Source organism: Malaya genurostris, chromosome 2, assembly GCF_030247185.1.
Source record: "Malaya genurostris strain Urasoe2022 chromosome 2, Malgen_1.1, whole genome shotgun sequence".
NCBI lineage: Eukaryota > Metazoa > Arthropoda > Insecta > Diptera > Culicidae > Malaya > Malaya genurostris.
Window position 1 is genome coordinate 336,095,874 of NC_080571.1, and position 22,577 is coordinate 336,118,450.

Below are 22,577 nucleotides of genomic sequence, written 5' to 3' on the forward strand. Positions count from 1 at the left end.
TTAAAGTTCCAAACGTTTGATTTTTTTAAATGCGAACACAAGCTACTTAGACAATTAGAGTAGTAAATTTTCGACATTCTTAGACTTGTAACTGCGGAAGTCGGATCCGAATTAAATTCAATAGTAACCTATGCAGCCTTTTCATTTCAGCCTGATTTGGGAAAAATAGTGCAGTCATGCCTGAGAAATTGAGTGACGTTGTTTGACACATACATACACACGGAGGAATTGCTTAACTTATCTTAGTCGAATGTCAACTTTCACTTGTCGAATTTTCAAGTAATTTCAAAACCTTTTTTTATGACAAATCAAAATCTATGTACAGACACTATGAAATTTTTATAATTCCAATGCACAGTGGTCCGGATTCACAATTTAGGGGGACAAAAACATTTGTGGCTTAGCCTTATACTTTAGAGCTATGATGTTTTCAGAACAAATGATCAGTGAAAGATAAGCCATATTTTGAAGTATATGGTATTAGGGTGGTTCTAATTGTTAGGGTGATTCAAAAATTATTTTCCGTAAGTGTTGAGATAGAGGACTGCATCCTTCGGCAAAATTGTAGGAAAACTTATATCAAGCAACTTTGCCGAAAACACTATTGTAGTATCTCTAACGCTTTTAGTGTAACAACTATTTTAATAGAGCAACTTAGGGTGTTCCTAAAAAATCAGATTTTTTGCTCTAGCTTTCTTAATTTTCACTTCTCGATTTTGGTGTCTTTGAATATCTATTAGAGTTTGTTGAAACCAATTTTTTCATGACTGGCGCATTCAGGTAGCGTTTTCTGAACCGAAGTTATGAGCAAAACTAGTTCAAAAACAGATCATTTTTAAACTGCTATATCTTACATTGGAGCAAATGAAAAAGAAATCGGTTTCTTTCATTTGGTAGAAAATACTTTCGAGCATGTTTACAAAAAAAATGGCGGAGGAGATATTTTTTAAATTTTTTTAATTGTGTTCAAACATTGGGTTTTTTCATTGAAAAATGCTCTTTCATGTACGACATTTATTAGCTATATATTAAAATAACGTATTGCTGTCTTGAGCTTGAATTCATGTTTAGGTAGTTTTTGTTACTTACCATTTTTGGAAATATAAGTGTACTTTATAGGTAATCGTACTCCCCAAATTTCCCAACCAGAACCGGCAATGAAATTCAATACGATGAATCTATAGTGATTTTGAAACCTCAAATGATAAGATTTTAGCTCTAAATTAATCAAAAATAATGTTTTATTCATTTTTCCCATCGATTTGTAGTCTTTCCAATTGTACATGTGTGGAATAATATGATGGAGTAGGTCTTGGTTTAATTTTACTATTAAAATGTTCGACAGGTTTTGTACGGACAATTTTGTCCGAGCTGGCGACAATACTAACGCCAGAGCGCTAAACGCAAACAGAAACTTGCGTTGCAGGCACAGTCATGAGGGTTAAAGCAACTTCCGAAATTTCTGGATGAGAGTCTTTTCGATTTTCCCAATGCTTCCAAACGTCGAACACGTGACAGTTTCAACGTGTGTAAAAGTCGCGAACTTCTGGTAGCTATGACCAAAATAATATAATAGTTAATATGCCGTTTCTAGAGCTAAGATAATTCAATGCATAACAGGAAGAAAATGAATTCCAGATTATCAGCCCATATGTATTTTGGAATATATTCCAGGTTAATAGAAACACTATTCATATATAGAAGATAACTTGATATGTCTGGAAAGCTTGAGACTATATTACACAAGAAAGACATTATTACATAACTTGGGGAATTAAAACTTTTTTTTCTAAATAAAACATAATAAACATTCGAATCTGTTACGGGCAACCATGCTGCATTCCACGCTTTTTTGGAAGAACCGGAATTTTTCGTTCATTTTTTGCATTCAAAGCTTTGTTGTACGGTACCTGAAAATAAAATGTTTCTAAATGATTTTTGTCTTGCAAATTCCGACTCCAAATTTTGCACTCAAAGTTTTTATTCGATTGGTGGTTCAATGTACATATAACGAACTTAACGAGCCAGATTTTGTATGTTTCAGTTCTGACTTGGAAAGATTCTTAGTGTCCGTAGTATTGCAGCACTGACCATGCAATAGTCCCGTAGACTTACAAGTCGACCGCAAAGTTGAATGCTATTCAGTATCACGCTAACTAGTATCGAATACAGAATCTTTAATTTGAATATATCTTTTGCTACAAACATTCATTCACCGTTTACATCTAAAATCTGATTCAATTGACTTATACACTCTTGTATAAGAAACGATCGCGCCTTTGATATCCTGAAGGAAGAGATAAAGAGGATGGAAATAATGCTCCACGCACATCAGTACGCTCCTACACTATGAATGTTACAGCCGACAAACCGAACGTAAACTGCCTGAAACGAGCACGCCGAACTGTCTCCGATCTTTAATTATGAATATAATTTCTTGAAAACAAACTTTTCTTTCTATAGAATTTCATTGATCGATCGATTCATAGAAGATCGACCAAAATATAAAAATTAACTATTCATTAAAACCAAAGTCCGTCCTTCAATCCGTTTCGTATATTATCAATTCTCAATTATATTGTTATCAATGCCCTACCAACGGTGATTGCTATGCGCAATGATCAACCGCTGCGCAAAGCAATCACCAAAGGCAAAACTAAAACCCACATGCTTGTCTCGAATCTTCATAGCAAACCAAGAGCAACAAATTCAAACCGCACCGGCTACTGTCGCAGACCTGGTCAAGGGAGAGTAATATGTTGCTCTCGACAGAAACAACGCAGTGACTGATACCCGAAGTTTACTGTCGCAACAGCGAGAACTTCATGCTTCTTCGGCTGTCGTGGACCATGACAAAATGTCTTAAGATGGAATGAACTGTCGAACGAAGTGAATGACGGCAACGTTGGCTGTACAGAACTATTTGTCTAAGGGCTGTCGTGATGAAACCTATCACAAGGCTGTCATGGAAAGAGTAGCAAGACAGCCTCAATAATAATGTCGCGCGGCGGTACATTTGGGAAGCCTGCTCCCGACACATTCTTTTACTCAGAGTAGCATCACCGTAAGTTTTTGAGAGCATTCGATGCGCTTCAGATGCATTTTTTGCGAATTGTAACAGAAAAGTAAAACTTCCCGCAAATGGCGAGAATTGAGCACATAAAGCGTGAATAATACGTAAACAAGAACAACTGTCACTGAAACGGCGATGACAACTCGTTAGGCACTGTACACACTCACTTTAAAGGCATTATCATCTATGTATTTTGATCAACTTCAGCCGGTATAGCCACCTATCGGAAAACGGCGGAAGCAAAGTTATACACCTGATACTTGTGTTTGTGTTCTTTCATAAACTCGAAAAACATTACAACATAGCAGACAATAATAATATTTTGATAAGCACTTCTGGAGAAAATTGATGTTTTCAAGATATAAGGAAAAGCTTTTTTTCTCTGTGTATACATTTTCTACATAGGTTTAATCATTATTTGAAACATTAGATGAAGCTCCTACTCAATCACGAAATAAATAAGAATACACAATTTAATTTATTTAAAAAAGTAGTCATTTTCCGCTTCATAGCGAACGGTGCATCATGTCACTTTAAAGTGGGTCGAATATTTTTTCATACATTATCAGGACGAAAATATATTCAGAGACTTCAAATTATTAATAAAAAATCATCCAGCTGACGTTTATCGACGTATTTTTGGTTTTTGCCAACTTTTGTATGGAGAGGCATCATTGTGCGCGGGCGCGAAAATATAGTTTCTCCTATTGAGCTAAAATTTTACATAGTTTCTATGGGACCCAAAACGAACACGAAAAGTTTGGTGGAGCGAGAAAATATTTTTTCCCATACAACCTTGTCCCACCCTAGTGCCCAATCGATTTCCTACAACTTCTTCCTGAACGCCATTTTTGTACAATTAACGGTTTCCGAGTTACAACGATTTGAAAAAGTCAATTTTTGTGAAGTGCAAAAATACATATACCCTTTTTAAAAATCAGTTGTGAGTCCGATATACCTCTCCATCGGTTCAAAACTTATGGTTTGCCATAACTGAAGCCATGTGCAAAGTTTCAACCAAATCGGAGAAGGTCGATTCTGATTTTGTCACTTTTTCGCCTACCCATTCCTGGAATTGCTCAGTAGTAGAGAAATTGAGCCTCCAGGGAATAGCGAATTAATCTCTATGCGACGGAAATTATCAATCACTAGCATCATTCGAGAGAATTGTATTAATTGATTTCATGATTTCCCCTTAATTCAGTGATCAGTATTGGTTGAAGAAACATTTCATAGTACCATAATTCTATCCATGGATTACACAACTAAATTGTGACCCTTGCATCATGATTAGCCAAACACTCCGGAATGGATCGGTGTGTGCAGTCCATAAATATGTGATTTTTTTTTACAGACTCAACCCAATCGAAATACCAACGCTAATACCACAATAAATCTTACTTATTCCGTAAGTCCCATACCCAATTTGCGACCGTCGTTAGCACCTCTCAGTGTCACCGTGGAGGTTGTGTCAAAATGGTTACCTGCGTTCTGACCCGCGCGGCAATCCTGTCCGGGCATCGGATGTTCCCAGTTCCCGACCCGGGGGCGGCGAGTTCCGCTCTCACCTTTCGATATTTCGAATGATTCGAAGTGCTTTTGTGTATATCTCTCTCGCTTAATCCGACATTTTATTCTTTTCATAAATTTTAAATATTGAATCAGCCTGCACCTCACCTGCCGCGACCAGTGAGCGTTGGTACGCGAGAGGAAGGAAGACAAAAGCCGTCCAGAAATTGCTTGTATTCGCAAATCGCTGGACGACGGTACCGGCGGCCACTTCGAAACCAGTGCCCACAAGTACGAAATGGACCGTACCCGTGTCTTGATCCGGACACTCACCGGTCGGTTAGTTGGTTGGTGGTTAAATATTCCCGTTTGTCCCGATTGAGGCCTTTTCGCGCTTATCTTCATACCTTTTCTTACTCGTTATTTCTGTTTCGCATCTTGGTGAGAGTTGCGACCCAAAATGGGCACAGCCACAAACCCACGAACCGCGCGAACGAACCGCCGCCTGGACCCACAAAGAGAGACCGGGAGACGAACGCGAAAATCAAATCAGCTGAATATAATCTGAATGAAAATGTAAGGTAAACTGGACAACAGTTGCTAAACCTGCCGGCGTTAAGCCACGGAATCACTTCACCCTAGCAAAGTCGTCGTCGTCGTCGTCGTCTCGGTCGACAGCCAGAGCGGAAGATGGAAATGACCGCACGGGAAAAGAATAAACGCTAATAACAATAATACCCTATCGAATCTCACACCAGCCGAGAGGCGAAGAATCGGACGGCCGGGGTTTTGCATTGCATCCGACTGAGCTGTGGCTGAGAAGATGAAGCAAAAAAAAATATGTATGCTAAAACCTGATTTACAAATATAAAATAAGTAAATCCATATGTATGTAAGCTCTGTTTAACAAACAAGTCTACATTGTACCCGTCGTTCGCTCGATGCTTTATTCTTCCGCTGATGTTGCGCGCTCGTCAGTTCGTCTGTGAATCCGATTAATGCTACCTTAGCTTAGTTCGGATCCCGGACGGAAGTGCCTAACGCCTAACGGTCACAAGCGTCCAAACGGCAATGAGACAATGTTATTTGTTCTCGAAAGTGCGTTCAGTATGAAAGTTATGTTCAGTTGAAACTTTTAATAACAGACAGAAGCTTACTTTGTCTCGATTGAGTCCTAATGAGCGAAAAAAAATTCCATTCCATTGATGAAAACGCCAAAGTGCATCCACGTGACATTCGCCGCATACCCCAATGCTCTACATTCCGTGCTGCCAAGACAAAGGATAACGACCGGAGGGAATTCAGCCAAGAACAATTTCCCCACAGAGTCCATACCCACTCGAATGGCGGCGTATCATTGTTTCTCTGGGGAAGCAATTAACATATTTTAACTTAATTAATTAATTGAGCGTTCTCGTCGTCGCTTGGGCGTTTGTCTTTTCGAACGCAAACCTACAATTCCGGTGGCCCCTGGGAACGGAAAACGAACCAGTCGTCGGGTGGGGTGCTAGTAGTTTAAAACTACACCAGACGAAAGAAAAAGAAAAATAACTAAAACGCCCAGTGGAAAGCCTAACACGAAATGGTTCAGATTTAAATTTTATAACAGCCAATTTGTTTTGTGGTACATTTCAATTTTTCGCTGGCTGCGTTTCTTCACCAGAAGGTCAGTCCCACAGCCGGCCAGTAGTGATTTGGCTGCAAAGTCCAAGTCCCAATTGCGTGGCGAGGTGATCTCCTTTCCTTTCCGGCCCCCCCTCCGGGGTAGTTTGGACTTGGATTAAGGTGACAAAAGCAAACCAGCAGCCGAACTGCAGAAGCAACAACACGAGGCACCTCGTCAGTCGAGGGAAGTACAAAAAAATAACACGATCCCATAAAAAGTAACACATAATTACTTAATGTGGCAAAAAGGGGGGCAAAAAAAGAAGTATGGTCCAAAGTCACGCATCACGCAATGTCTTGCTAATTAAAATTTATAATGTACACACGGCTTCGGACAAAAGCCACGGCTACGGTTTAGCTGATCGATCGGGGTTCCGCTTCATCGCACGGTTCCGCTTGCCGAGGGGGGACTCGAGGATGAGCCCCTGTTTGGACATGGCCGCACTGGTCGGGGGTCTCTTATATTTTGGCCCACGATTGCTCTCGGGACCGCTTGTGGTGTGGCGTTAGGCTCAATATTACCTTCTCCGGCGACTAAAGTGCCACAGCACGCGTGTGTGTGTGAGAAAGTTTGTGTTTAACAATACTATTGCAGCAATTCACGGAAGCAAACAACCCCGGGACCTGTCGTCTCCATTTGGGTTATGAAAAATAGTTCCCCAAGCACCGCTCGGTGTCATTTCATTGCAGTCGAAAAATTATTAACTTTACAGTAGCTTTACATGTATGAAGAGCTATCTGTAATAGGGTAAAATTACTTAATTTCAAAAAACGCCTTTCGCGCACCCTACCTGTGTTCGAGCCCCAACCCCCACGATGATAAAAACCTCTATAAACAAAACAAAAAACTTAATTTTGTTGGAATGGTAGAGAATCTGTATTAATTGTACGTTTATTCGATTAACTAGCTGACCCGTCGAACTTCGTTTCGCTCGATTTTTTTTTTCGAATTTATGTTTTCAGATAGTATAATTATCAAACGTCTTATGCTGTTAGTGTATCATTCCATTATTTTATTGATTACTTGCCTGCGATGAATTCATAAAAAAAAATATTGTGAATATGTTAAAAGCTTTTGTTACGCAAGAATTAAGCGAATGCACCGATAGCCATATCATCTTTTGAGTCAGTGCACCGAACAACGATTGTAGATATCTCTCAAACTAATGGTGTTGACATATGGGATAAAAAGTGAAGCCAAAATAACTAAGAGACCTACTTCAAATTGATTCCGCAATTTTACAAAAGCTGCACTCGCGACTTGTTGTTCGTCACTTCTCGCTAGTCTGGTGATATTATTTAGTCGTTTTTGATGAATGTTCGTAGCGTGACAATCGCAGGAACAATTTTTGATTAACAATTTAGCGATAAAACTTTTTCTTACTTTTAATTTATGACTTCTGGTCAGTAAGTAATTATTTAGTAAATTACTGACATATCAGAGACTCGGATGATTCGCATCGCTTAGTTCGACTCCTCTGGTAGAAGGTAGAAGGAGAAACCTTTTGCTCATTTAAATGAACCTTGTTACGTCAAACTTCTCTGCACTCTTCAAATCCTTACTCTTCTTTGAGTACTATGGCTCTACATTTTTCATATTCATTTTCCTCTCACAATCTCTAGTTAGTTTGATATTGTTAAAAAACCGAAAGATAAAATGAGTTATTTTTGGACATTCGAAAGTTCAAGTTAACATTCCTTTTAATATTGTGTCCATTAACTTTTACATGAACACTGCATTCGTTTAATAGTTTTATCAATAGTCGCATTAGTCGACACTACATCATTTTGTTCAGTACCCCACCTACGATTAACGAATGGTGGAGTTCGGTACTGAGAATCTATATCAGAAAGTGTTATATGAAAATAATGTGTAGTTCTTCTGTTATAGAGAAGTGAAGATGAGGAGTGATTGTACCAGTATGCAGCTTATCGTTCGAGTCAATGCATAAAATCTCACAACTAATGGTTTTTAATCCACCCTTGAGAATTTACCCGATGCGACTGAAAGAACTTCAGCATACTAAATGCAAGGAAAACCTCTTTGTTTGATCTCATTATTTAAACTGCAGAATCCTATCATTGATTCGTACAAAAATCGTTCTATAATGTGATTTGTTCAACTCACGCCTACGATGGCCAACATTAATCATCTAACTTATATTGCACTCATTGCATCTTCTGGTAAACAGTTTCAGAACTTTTGATCCTGTTTACGATATAGCTAGAACACTCATATAATTTGGCAAACAATAATGTTGATACCCAATTAAGCACGTGGCTCGGAATGACGGATCACATCACATCAAGCATGCATATGAAATCTCCACACAAAACATCTCGTTGCGCGCCAAACAAATTTTTCAACGATCTAGTATTCCTTTCTTCGACGGCCAAACACTTATGCAACTCGTTGCGCACCAAACACCTATCGATGATCTAGTAATCATTGGCGACTTTTTCAGTGGAAAATTCCATTGTTCATACAAAAAAACTTTATGGATTTTTCCTACTTTTCCGGCAAGTTTTCCTAATTTTTTTGATGTACGAACCCGGTATATATATATATATATATATATATATATATATATATATATATATATATATATATATATATATATATATATATATATATATATATATATATATATATATATATATATATATATATATATATATATATATATATATATATATATATATATATAGACTAGCTGAGTTACCCGGCGTTGCTCGGAAATGTTTCGGGAAGGTAAGGGCGCAAAAAAATTCTCGAAATTATCCTGTCCAGTGAAACTCTGATTGCAGTGACACAACATAGACGGCAACCCGATTGCACAATATTCCATCTCAGATGTCACAATAATCATAATTTTTAGCAGCTCTCCTCCATCATAACCCTTATAATCACTTCTGAGTAGTGTAGAAAATATCTATGCTCTTCAACAATTATCGATTCCCCCCTTTGGTACATGTTTCCAATTTGGTGGCGATTTGTTTAGTTGTTTCGTACTTATGCTAAGACTTACAAACAATCGCGTTCATACGCAAATAAAGATTATTTACCCTATGTTCTTCGAATTGCACGGCAATTCTTTTGAAATTATTCCAAGAATTTCGTGTTGGTTTCAAATTAACAATAGCAATACTATCTAGTATGACCTTCAAATTCTCTCCCCTCTATTGCTTTACAAAAAATAGGAGATCAAAATTGATTTTCAAATCCCCTTCTTCTAGTCTAAGCCCCTCACCTTCTTGTTTGTCGACATAGAGAATAAATTTTACAATAAACATCGCTTTTTAAAGGCACTTGCTATAAATTTTACCCTTTTGTTCACTTTGGCAATGAATATCTCCTGAAGAAAACTTGAAGAATATCCTTATGATCACCTTAAAGGTCGCAAAACCAAGTTTGTGATAGTTTTTATGGAACAATGCAGATACATACAAACAATTTGCTTCTTTATTAGAGATACTTGTTACCCTTACTTACTTACTTCACGCTTATGAATATCCTTACGACCATCTATTAGTTGTAATAAATATTTGTGCCTGTTGGAACATGTTCATTTTCACAAATTCGAAACATTTAGTCTTGAATTCCCCCTGTTAGCAAACACTTACTACATCCCCTTTAAATATCCTTATAGCAACCTATGAATAGCATTGATAACTTGAGCCTAGTACGGTCTTTTGAGTTTCGCCCCCCCCCCCCCCTTGGATGGGACTTACTTTATCCACACTCCCCTCCAGCTCCCCTTAAAAATGCTCTTAGCAAGCTCTAATAATATCTGTACGTAGCCAAAAGTATCGTATTTTGACAAATTCTAACAACTTTACATTAAACTTTCTTTTTAAGAGGCACTCATTATATCCACCCTCAAGACCATATTCGAGTTTTCAAAAAAGTATGTATAGTCTTCGAAAAGTATCGCTTCTATTTAAATCAGATAAATTTCGTCATTTGTCCACACCCCACATGTGAAGGACACTTCTTATACACTCTCCCCCCTCTCCGGAAATATGCCGTTACAAACACTGCACTCCCTTTATAAACATATCTAAGTTGTGCAAAAAGTATCTATGATCACAAAAAAGTATCGATTCTCGCCATATTAGATAAGATAGTTATGGTGCTCTCCTATTAAGGACACTTGCTACGCTTTCCCCTCTGAAAATTACCCTTATGTCCATCTTTGAAGAGCAAGAAGTATCTGTGCGAAGTTTGGTGGCAATCGGTTCGGTAGTTTCGGAGTTTTACAGTATACATTATACTCCCCATTTTAGAGACCCTTGCTACATCAACCCACTTATAATCATATCTTAGGTATACAAAATCTATGGTCTTCATAAAGTATCGATTTTCGTCATATTAGAAATTTTTTTTCTGAACCCCCTGTTAAGGTGACTTGCTACGCTCCTTCTCCCATAAAAATACCCTTATGATCATCTCTGAAGAGCATGAAGTATCTGTGCCTTTTTAGATAGCAATCCGTTCAGTATCTTCGGAGTTTTGCCATTACAAACACAACACCTCCCCCCTCCCTTTTTTACAGGCACTTGGTACATCCACCCCCATAAGGTATGCATAATGTTCCTATGGTCTTCAAAAAGTATCGATTCTCAGCAAATTATATTTATTTTTTTCATGATCCCCCTATGTTAATGACAATTGCTACGTACTCTTCCCTAGAAAAATACGCTTATGACCTTTTCTGATGAGCAATAAGTACATGTGCCAAGTTTGATAGCAATCCGCTCAGTAGTTCCGGAGTTATGCCATTACAAACATTACACCCCCCTTCTTAAAGGCACTAATCATATTTAATATATGCAAATTGTTTCTATGGCCTTAAAAAGTATCGATTCTTGTCAAATTAGACAAATTTTTAAGCCCCCCTCCCCTGCTAAGGACACTCACTACGCTCCTTCCCCCATTAAAATATCCGTATGACCATGTCAGAAGAGCAATAAGTACATGTGCCAAGTTTGATAGCAATCCGCTCAGTAGTTCCGGAGTTATGCCATTACAAACATTACACCCCCCTTCTTAAAGGCACTTGCTACATCCACCCCCCATATAATCATATTTAATATATGCAAACTGTTTCTATGGCCTTAAAAAAGTATCGATTCTTGTCAAATTAGACAAATTTTTAAGCCCCCCTCCCCTGCTAAGGACACTCACTACGCTCCTTCCCCCATTAAAATATCCGTATGACCATGTCAGAAGAGCAAGAAGTATATGTGTCAAGTTTGGTGGCAATCCGTTCAGTAGTTCCGAAGTTATCGCGTTGCAAACATACAAACTTACATCCATTTATATATATATATATATATATATATATATATATATATATATATATATATATATATATATATATATATATATATATATATATATATATATATATATATATATATATATATATATATATATATATATATATATATATATATATATATATATATATAGATTTCAGTAAAAATATTTGCTAAACACGCGAAACAAAATGCTTTCAAGATGTTTTTAAAACGAGAATTTTGAAAAATTCTTGACTTTAGAAACCAAATATAAGAGCATACTTCGGGACAAGAAATTGTCAAGAGAAACCTCAATGAGCACTCTTTGGAATACGGCCAGACGAATGAGGAATCGTAACGTAGGAAATGAGAGTGAGGAATACTGGAATCGATGGATATTTGAATTTGCGAGGAAAGTTTGTCCAGATTCTGTTCCTACGAATAGCATTATTAGGAATTCTTCTCCAAATGATGGTTCCATTGATAGCCCCTTTTCAACGATGGAATTTTCCATAGCACTCATGTCTTGTAACAATAACGCTCCTGGGTTGCACAGAACTAAATTCAACTTGGTGAAGAATCTGCCCGACCTTGCAATAAGACGTTTGTTGGAATTGTTCAACAAGTTTCTTCAGCAAAATATTGTTCCACCTGACTGGAGGCAAGTGAAAGTTATCGCCATTCAAAAGCCGGGAAAACCAGCTTCCAATCACAACGCATATAGACCCATTGCAGTGTTGTCCTGCATCAGAAAATTGTTCGAAAAAATTATTCTACGATGTCTCGACACTTGGGTCGCGACGAACGGTTTGTTGACAGATACTCAGTTTGGCTTCCGTAGAAATAAAGGGACGAATGATTGCCTTACATTACTTTCGTCTGACATCCAAATTGCCTTCGCTCAAAAACAACAAATGGCATCTGTATTTTTAGATATTTGGGGAGGTGCATTTGATTCAGTTTCGATTGATGTTCTTTCAGACAAGCTCCACCAACATGGACTTCCACCGGTTATAAATAATTATTTGCACAACCTTTTGTCGAAGAATTGCATGCATTTTTCACATGCCGATTTGGTAACAAAAAGAATTAGCTACATGGGTCGCACGCAAGGCTCATGCCTCAGTCCGCTCCTGTATAATTTCTATGTAAACGACATTGACAGCTGTCTCGTAATCCCCTGCACACTAAGACAAATGGCAGATGATGGTGTGGTTTCAGTTATTGGACCCAAAGCAATTGATCTGTAAAAACCATTGCAAGATACCTTAGATAACTTGTCCGTTTGGGCTATTCATCTGGGTATCGAATTCTCTGCAAGGTGTGGTTTGAATCCAAATGCACGTGGGGAAGACACATTAGGTATCTGATAACAAAATGCCAACAAAGAGTAAATTTTCTTCGAACAATAACAGGATCTTGGTGGGGTGCTCATCCGGAAGATCTTATAAAATTGTATCAGACAACGATACTTTCAGTGATGTAATATGGATGCGTTTGCTTTCGTTCCGCTGCAAACTCTCATATCAAATTAGAGCGAATTCAATATCGTTGTTTGCGAATTGCCTTAGGCTGCATTCGACACATCCAATGAGTCTTGAAGTTCTGGCGGGAGTTCTTCCATTGAAGGATCGTTTTTGGGAGCTTTCGTCGCGACTGTTAATAAGGTGTGAGGTACTGAATCCCCTGGTTTTTAGTAACTTCGAAAAATTAGTCGAGCTTCAATTTCAACTAAGATCTATGACAGTATATTTTAACCATATGTCACAGGAAAAAAACCCTTCAAGATATATTCTTATCCGTGTCAGCATCCTGAATGCTTCTGACTCAACTTTATTTTTCTACATCCATTAAGCGCGAAGTGTGTAGAATCCCGGAACACCTACGCTCGATGGAAATCCCAAAAATATTTTGAAGTAAGTTCAGGCATATTACCTCTGAAAAAATATTTTACACGGTTGGATCACGAATTGAAGAGGCTACTGGGTTTGGTATATTCAACAAAATGTTTCGGCTTCATTTAGGCTTCAAGAACATGCATTTGTTTATATAGCAGAGTTAGCAGCAGTTCATTATAGTTTGAGTGTAATCGTCACATTATCTCCCTGCCATTATTTTCTCTTCACAGATAGTCTGAGGGCAATTAAAGCCATTCGTTCAAATGCTGCTGGCAAAAATGAACCGTTTTTCTTGTGCAAAATAAAGCAGTGCCTGAAAGTCATATTGAATAATAATTATCAAATCACAATAGTTTGGTTCCCGGCTCATTGCTCCATTCCAGGCAATGAAAGAGCCGATATTTTAGCCAAACGTGGTGCTATTGAGGGTGAAATTTATGAGAGACCAATTGCTTTCAACAAATTATATAGCGCGTCCCACCAAAGAACACTTTCCAGCTAGCAAGCTTTTTGGGATAGAGATGATCTGGGTCGGTGGATGCACTCAATTATTCCTAAAATATCGACAAAGGCATGGTTCAGGGGAATGGATGTGAGTAGGGATTTCATTCTTGTGATGTCCAGACCAGTGCAGTAATACTTCATTCAATTCAATTGAAACTGAATGTGGAACACATTGACGATCTCTCTACTGCAGTAAACTTCACTCTCTGACACACACACACACACACACACACACACACACACACACACACACACACACACACACACACACACACACACACACACAATGTTTGCTGACGGCCCGAACGGGCAGCATTCAGTTCATCACTCGTTTTTCTTTAATCGAGGCTGGGATAAAGATGAACTGGGTCAGTTGATCACTTGAAGTAACAAAATATCTCTTTCAATAGAGCGAAGGCATTGAAGCAGGGATACTACTTGGCGGTTTGCTCAGTGCAAGCAAAACTTCAAATGACTAGGTACGTCTATTCAACTGACGATGAATTCTGGGAGCTTCACTTGAAAATGGCAGCAAAAGTCAAATAAATTAGTAGGGATATGGCCGCCTACCGCCATAAATTTCATTTTCATCATCTTGGAAAGTGACGTTAGGTAGTGCATAGTGGTAAAACAGGCTAATGTTCAAAACAAACGTTATTAGTGCAACAAAAGTGACGAAAGAAGCTTTGATATTATGTAAACAACCGTTCGTGGGCATACGATTTTTAGACGAGGAACGATAAGATATTTCCCTTGAAAAAGACCATAACCAGTGGTCGAAACGTCGGGCAGTATATAACAGCCGTTCTTATTTAACAGACCGCTAAAGCCGAAACCATAATTAATGCAAAATATTCATCTTATATTATTCGATTAAGAATGAAATTTTACCGCACTGGTAAAGACTCATGTCCAATCACTACACGTTAGATGCACATCTCCTTCGAATTTGACTTTCCGAGACTAATCATTGTGCTTGTGGCGAAGGCTATCGTAATATTGATCATGTCGTTTGAACATGCGTGGAGTATCGTGATGTCAGATCTCAACTAATAAATTCCTTGCGTACTCAAGGTAGACTATCCAATGTCCCAGTTCATGACATTCTTGCTTGTCGTAACCTTCCTTACATGAAACTTCTTTATCATTTCATTAAGTCCATTGGAGTTCCAATTTCAGTCTTATTTTATGTTAGACTGTTTTCTTTTCCATGAGTTCAACCAATAGTCAACTATATGATATTGAATAAAAGTGATGAAGTGATACAAACAAACCTAAATAGTTATAAGATCATTTACAAAATAAATGTATTTTATTTAATGTAATCTATAATAGCAAATCGCTTGATAAAATCAGTGTTTAGATTAACTAATGAGTACCAACATACTAATATGATATTCGAAATGTATTAGGTTTAAAGTACTATGTATTGTGGATGCCACGGCGAAGAAAAACTTATGTATATTGCCTATGATATAAACGTATTTATGGGAAATTTTTTTTATTTATTTATAAGTTCCATCATCTTGCTAAAGATTGTTCCATAAGTAAATATTAGACAGAAAATCCTGATTTCATATGTTAAATTGAATATCTGGTATCTGTTAGCGGCATTTCATCTTTACATTGGTCCATTTCCATCTGTATCGCGATTTTATTTGATGCAATTGATGGGAAATTTTTAATTTGAACGAGTTCCATTATATAATATGAAGAAAATCGATAAACCAATTGACCCATTGTAAGGCGTTCAGACGGCGCAAAAGTTTTGAATTTGACGCTTAAGAAAAGGAAAATACTGATAGCGAACGCCGCGACTTGGAAAGTCTTAATATTTCAGGAAGATGATCTGAGTCAAAGTCAGCATGTGTATTCGGTTCACTACAAATGTGACTTTGATCCGTTAGAACCAGATCAATTGTAGACGGATTTTTCACGGAAGAGAAACAAGTCGGATTACTGGGATGAAGAACCGTGAAGTAACCAGCTGAGAGTTGATTATGAAGTATTTTACCATCACGTTTATTTTGCCTACAATTCCACTGGACATGCTTAGCATTTAAGTCCCCTATTACGAAAAATTTCGATCGATATCTTGTAAGTTTTTGCAAATCGCTTTTAAAGAAATTTAATTGTTCGCCGGTGCATTGGAATGGCAAATATGCTTCAGCGATGAAATAAATTCCATGAATGGTTTCAACTTCGATTCCTAAGCTTTCAATAACTTTAGTATTGAAAGAAGGTAAAATTCGATGTTTAATTTGCCGTTGGACAAAAATGGAAACTCCACTACCCATTCCAGTAAACCTGTCAAATCGATGAACCACATAATGTAGATTGCTTTTCAATTTGACATTTGGTTTAAGAAAAGTTTCTCTCACAATGGCAGTATGAATTTTGTGAACTTTGAGAAAATTATAAAATTCATCTTTACTCGATTTCAAAGATCGAGCGTTCCAATTCAAAATATTCAAATAATTATTTAACATCACTGTTAAATTTTTAATTCATTATAATATTATTTGCGAATTGCCATCCGATTTGAAATGCTTCAAAAAGTGATGAAGACGAATTCATTCGGATGATCATTTGAAAAAGTTGATCTTGCATCTACCTGCATTTTATTGTCAGTTATATCGCCTAAATCAACTTCGTTTAAAGAAGCGAATGGCATTGAAGGAATATTGGTAGGTAGATTTTTATCTGTTACACTAGTGTAACTGCCATTAGAAGAAGATGATGACGAGGTCGATCTACCTGTCAATAAATTGTTTTCGTTAGAAGTCGAATTGGCAGGCGCACCTGTTTTTTGTTTTAAATTCGAAGAAATAAATGCTTTAGAAGAATTAGGCGTTGCATTTGTAACGGTTTTTTGATTTTCAGGTATGTTCTGTAAATTTAAGATAGTTGATTTGACTTGTTGTCTAAGCGAACGAGCGTTTAAATTTCCTTCCCTGACAGGACATTTTAAATAATGGGATTCATGATTTCCATCGCAATTTGAACATGAAAATTGATCAGTGGTTTCATTCATTGGACAAACGTCTTTCGAATGCGATTTACCACAATTCAAACACCGTATATCCATATGACAATTTTTGGTTCCATGGCCTAAGCCTTGGCAACGACGGCATTGCGTTAAGTTTGCAATACGATTATGCCGTTTATAATGTTCCCAATGAGATTTAATGTGGGAAATGAAACGTACTTTTTCTAAAGTTTTCAAATTGTTCACATCACTTCGATTGAAGTGTATTAAGTAAAGTTCATGGGAAATTCCAGAGCGTGGTTTAGAAGTACCATTCGCTTTTTTTTCATGAGTATTACTTGGAATGGGGCAAAACAAAGCAATTCTTTTAGTTCATTCGTAATTTCATCAGTACTTTTTTTTATATAAAAAATTTTTTATTCAGGCCAATTTGCGTACAAGCTTTACGTGGCCGAATGAGCCATGTTTTTATTAGATAAAATAATTTTTTTACCGTTGGATCTCGTTGTCACCCTTTTTCTAGGGGGAGAGGAGCTTCCATTTTTATCTTGCGATGAGTGAGGGGCACTTTGTTCGTGGCTCGTCTCGTCCTCCATTGCCGCATCGGTGGTATCGTTGTTGGTTTCCGTTTTTTCTTCGTTTTCCTTGTAATTCGCATTCTTGGGTTGGTTGTTAGTTGCTGTAGACGCGCCTTGTTGTGCATTAATTGCAGTTGTTGGTGGGTTTGATGGTACAACAGGAGTACTGCGCTCACTAGTTTCCGTTGTTGGGCGGTTGTCCTTTTTTTTGTTTAAAGATGTCCTTTTTGCAGTTTCAGTGCAAGGTTTGCCGTAGTGTGCAGGTTGTTCACAAAACTGACATGTAACCAGTTGATTTTCATACGTAATCAGCGTTTTACACGGATGTATCCCGTCTTGACCACAAATGATGTAAGATGGAATTGCTTTACGTAGTTGCATACGTACCACTCGCACGCCATTCCGGATACCCGGAAAAAAATTCCGCCATACTTCCTTTTCGATGGAAAGAACTTCACCGTACTGCGAAATACATTCCCGAACATACCCCTCGCTGGTCTGCGGGGGAAGGTCATGCACGCGTACTTCTATGGCATTATCCACCATGTACACAGGGATTTTATATTTAACATTGTCATGATCAATACTGTGCACCCCGTTATTAACCGAAGCAAATGCAATTGCATCTTTTTCACGTTTGAACATAATGTACACACAGTTAGACGCCTTGTTGAATTGAATCTCACTTACATCAGTAACGTTTAGATGCATTCGTTCCTTAAGCAAGATTTCAATTTCGGTTGCTGCTGGTCTAACTTTGCAGCGCTTGAAATCAATACAAATTGAATTTGGCCTTGTAGGCCAAGTTTCAGGCTTTGTTAAATCGTATTTGCCCATTTCGTACACTCTATTGTTCACTACACTGTATTGTCTTTGTTTCTATCGTCTCGACCGTAAGCAATTGTCGACTGTGTCTGATGAGATGCCAGCACGAACTGGCAACTCATCAGTACTTTGATCATTTGATAAGCCTTTCAAGACAGTCTTGAAGGGTCTGTCTGATTATATAACATATGAATAAAATTTATGAAGTTTCTCGGACAAATATCGGATAAGTCGTTCATAATCATCCAATCCATCAACCAAGACTCGACATTCTTCTCTTTGTCCGATTTAAAATGAGACTTTTACTTCCGGGAGAAAAGTAGAAAGCTCAGTACGGAATGCTTTGAAGTCGGAAATCATCACCGTCCCTGGAGGCAGAGATTGATGTTTCTTCCCAGAACGACAAGCGTCCATTTTGGGAATGTTTAAAGAATTTTCTTCTATGTCGATACAATCGGATTCAGGAAGAATCTCGTAAATATTGTTAGACGGCATAGAATCAACGGAAGGGAAATCCGTCCTTTGTTTTTTATTTTTACATTCAGATTCTATAAGATCGTGAATGTCATTAGAAAAATGTTGAATAACGGATTGTGATTTATTTCGTATTGAATTATTTTTAGCCTTAGGCTTGTTGCCTTTCCGGTTGGACGCAGGCATTTTTGAAATGAATGAAATTTGAAATTAAATAAACCATTCGAAATTAGTCTTCGATTAGACTCCTAGTTTGAAAAAGTCTTGATAAAGACTGATTTTGTGGTTGTCTTAATAAAGACTGATTAGTCGAAGAATAATTCTTCGAAAAATACTGAAGCCTTGAACCAATGAAACTCTAGGTAGCCAGAAAAAATTTCCAGGAGCCAAGAGCTATACGCGTGCGGTGCGTACGACTGTTCAACACCGACTAATCGGCAAGTTTAACCTTGATTCATAATGTAGAGTATAGATATTACTAAACATTTACGTTATTAACTTGTGATGTCTGGTGAACGCCCCCTTTAGTCTATTGAATCGGTTTCGGTAAAAAATTGTTTGAATGAAATTACAGACCAATAGAATATTAGGAAATCATTCAAAATGTTGTTCTTAGACATGAATATTTCTCCAATTAAATTATGTTCACCACAATTATTTTTTTGTTATTATTTTTCTCTTTCCAGGTAAGAGCTGTTTATCCGGGTCTCATCTTTTATACCTAATAGGTTATTTGTAAGTATATATGAAATCAGTTTGCTTAGGGTCAGTAATAATTATTTTAATGGTCACGCTAGAATTGTTCAAAAATTACTCGCCACCTTCCTCTGGAAAACAACGAGAGCAACTAGTCTAATGAGCGTTTTGTAGTTTGTGAATTTCATACGGTAATCTTTCTTCCAGTTCATTGTATGCACAATTTCTCGTGAAAAGAAACGCCCCTGTATTTCTCTGCAGCTATCATTGCCGGCAGCCACCTATGAGTATAGTCATCTACCAATCTTAATGGTGACAGGTGTAGTGTTTTTTTTTATATAAAGCCTGTTCTGCTCACTTATTTTGTCTTCGACGAATTTTCAGTCCGATGTATGTCTCCATCATCATCTCAAATTGGCTACATACAGTCTGTTAACTATGTGCGTGTACATCATAACTTGAGATCGGTAAGTGATATCGACTTAAATTTTATTTTGATAGCTAGAGGAAACTTCTGTCTTTGGCATTTCAGTCAAAGTCAATCTTCCGATCGGGAGACCGCCAAAATCGCGATGAGTGCCATTTACGCAAAGCGCTTCAAGGCCGTGTCCTTGGCACATACACTGTAAAGAGCGTGGGTTCAACGATTTAAGTTTCAGAAACCGCCGATGACCTTCCCAATCGTGGTTTGGTGAAAAGAGTGACCAAAAATGACGAAAAACGAATTGTTTTCGCGCGATCCTGGCTTGTCCTTATATCAAGGACAAGCGAAATTGAAGCAAAAAGGATTCGAGTTTGGCCCTCGTTACGTTCAAGAACATGTAAATGAAGTAGATTGGAATAAAAAAAATATTGATAGCGAGAACGACGACTTGAACCGAGTCAGTCATTGGATCACAAAGTACGTCTGTTAATCGACTGAGACACAAAAGCACACACCTGCTTGGCTGGCAAATGCTGCATATAAATTCCTGCATTCGCACTTGCTAGCCGAATGAAAATTACATTCCGAACCTGTAGCATTCAGTCTCATCCAACATTAAGCCATTACCAATGAAATTTTTCTTCATTTGACAAATTAGGTCTAGATGAATCGCATCTTATATGGGATTAGGTAACCTGCAAAATTTGAATTTTTTGGTGTGTTAAAACACATGGATCAATAAGTCCCGAGACTAACAATGGAAACAACATTTTTTTGCAAATTTTTTTTTATTCATCAACATAATCACCTTTTAGGATGATACAATGGTTCCAACGTTTTTCCAATTTTTCAATACCATGTTTATAAAAACAATTATCTTTCGCTTCAAAATAAGCTTCAGTTTCAGCGATGACCTCCTCATTTGAGCCAATTTTTTTTCCCTGGAGCATTTTTTCAAGATCTGCAAAGAGCCAGTAGTCACTGGGGGCTAAATCTGGCGAGTATGGGGGGTGGGGAAGCAGATCAAAGCCCAATTCGTTCAATTTCGCCATCGTTTTCATCGACTTGTGGCAAGCTGTTTTTGTTCCATAGAAAGCAATCGCGGCACCAACTTGGAAAAAACCTTTTTCATGCTCAATTTTTCATGAAGGACAGTAGATACACTTCCATATGATATCTGTGTCATCTCAGCAATCTCACGGAGCTTCACTTTACGATCTTTCATTATAATTTTTGTCACTTCACTCACATTTTCCGGTGTAACAGCTTCCACAGGTCTACCCGAGTGTTCCGCGTCATTTTGTCGGTACGACCACGTTCAAACTCGGCGAACCATCGACAAATCGTTGCTTTTGATGGACAAGAGTCCGGATAACATTTTTCAATCCATTGTTTCGCTTGCACGGTGTTTTTACCCATTAAAAAACAATGTTTTACCAAAACACGAAACTCGGTTTTCTCCATTTTTTAAACAAACTACAAAACGACTTTACTCCAACCTCGATAACTCAGCTATTTCTGGTCGGATCGACTTAAAATTTTGACCCGTTCAAGCAAAGGTTAGTACTCTAGAAAGACGTGGTTACTGATTTACTACGTGTGCCATCTCTGCTTTAGTCTCGGGACTTATTGATCCATGTGTTATCATAGTTTGCTTTTCGTATCTTTATAACCAGATTTTGTTCGAAGGCGCATCAAGGAATACTTAATTGAAATTGAATTTCGCTCGACAGTTTAAAAATCATTGTAAAATATTTAGATCGTACCACGTTTGTATTTTTAAATAAGATATAATAATTTCAAATGTAATGAATGGTATCTGTTTCGTTTTTAGCCAAATATTCACGGATAACGATGGAATTGTGTGACGGTACGTTTACGTGGTGCAAGATCTATTGTTCGCTCACAAATCTAATCTTTTTCGGCGAATTGCTTCACGCAAACGTCTCAGAATGCCCAAATAATACTCCTTGTGGACGGTTTGGCCTTGTGGAAGTAATTTATGATACACAACACCGTTGTAATGAATGAAAACTGGAAGCATCGCCTACCGCTTCCCTTATCATCATTCACAGACTAACGGCCACTTCCGAAACGTGCCACTGATAAAAGACTATTTTCTTCAGAGTATCGTTGCCGAAAAACTTTTCTAGCATTTTCAATGTCGTCGCACCATTGAAACTGTTTTCAACGCAAAATTTAATGCAAGCTCGTTGTAGCAAATTAAATTCCGTTTTAAAAAATGTATACAATCGAGGACACGCACAATCGCAGATGTACTCAATGCAGCGTAACTTTTACAAACGTCCAGATATCAAGCTGAAAATTTGATAGAATATCAATGACAGATGTGGCAACTTTAAAAAAAAAGAAAAAAGGCGGGTGGGTAATGTCAGAGACATAACTGGATGTCGTGAATATGAAAACAACTGACATGTTCCTTAACACTTCCGAATATCAATTAGTTGATCAATTGTATGAATTATGCAAGCATTCCCCTTTTCCACATTTTTCGCAAAAGTAAAGAAGGCTTCACTTGATCTAGATTACTGTGAATTTCACACAGCGAAAAGTGCCCAAATCTATCCAAATTGTTCTAGATTTGCACTAAACTGAGGATATTTCCCTTCGATTTGCG

The 22,577-nt window shown here is 37.6% G+C and overlaps 1 protein-coding gene across 3 annotated transcripts in view; it reads left to right on the forward strand.

Moving 5' to 3' along the window:
* LOC131431694 (ankyrin repeat domain-containing protein 29) overlaps window positions 1–22,577 on the forward strand; it is a 504,283-nt gene that overhangs the window by 339,714 nt on the left and 141,992 nt on the right. The window lies entirely within an intron of this gene.